Here is a 1,020-nt window from a genome sequence, read left to right as displayed (position 1 = left end):
TTACTATGTATATTAAATTAATTAGTTAATTAAAATAGTATGGCAATGGACCAGAAAATTGAGTGGAACAGAATGAAAAATCTAGTATTAGATCAAAACATACATGGGAATTTAGCATATATTAAAGATGGCATTTTAAATCAAGCGGGGGATACAATAAATTTCTTATTTAAGGAGTGAGCCAAATGGACTATCATCTGAGGAAAAAAATTAAGCTTGATTCTTAAATCACACCGTACATGGTTAAACCTCAAAAATATATTTAAATGTAAAAGTTGAACAATGAAAGTTCTAATAGGAAAAACAGGAGAATTTCCTCATAATTTCGGCATGGGCAAGGCCTTTCTCAAATTCAGAAGCCTTAAAGAAAAGATTAATAAATTCAACTATGTGAATATAAAAATATGCATAACACAAACATCACCAAAAGAGAAATCAGAAGACAAATAACAAACTGGGGAAAATGTTTATATGCAGTTGAACATTTTCTCTAATAACTAAGTGGCACACGCATGTTTATGCCATTATTTATTTATTTATTTTTAAGATTTTATTTATTTATTTGAGAGAGAGAGAATGAGAGAGAACACATGAGAGGGGGGAGGGTCAGAGGGAGAAGCAGACTCCCTGCTGAGCAGGGAGCCTGATGTGGGACTCGATCCAGGGACTCCAGGATCATGACCTGAGCCGAAGGCAGTCGCTTAACCAACTGAGCCACCCAGGCACCCTGTTTATGCTATTATTCTCAGTACTTTTCTATATGGTTGAAATATTTAAAAATAAAAAAATAATTAATTACTGTGTATCCATACTACGGAATGTGATGCTATTAAAAAGAATGCTTTCCAGCTAGATACCTATTATCATGCGGAAATGTCCATGACGTATTAACAGCATTTTATTTTATTTTATTTTTTAGACTGAATTACTAATAGACACATTGTGTTATTGAAAGGTGACTTCATATGATTTTCCCCTTAAAGACAGTACTTGCAAGTACAAAGACGCTGAGATGTCTAT

The sequence above is a fragment of the Leptonychotes weddellii genome, chromosome 1 (genome assembly GCF_054177405.1).
Source record: "Leptonychotes weddellii isolate Sample4059 chromosome 1, ASM5417740v2, whole genome shotgun sequence".
Taxonomy (NCBI): domain Eukaryota; kingdom Metazoa; phylum Chordata; class Mammalia; order Carnivora; family Phocidae; genus Leptonychotes; species Leptonychotes weddellii.
This window is presented reverse-complemented; position numbering follows the sequence as displayed.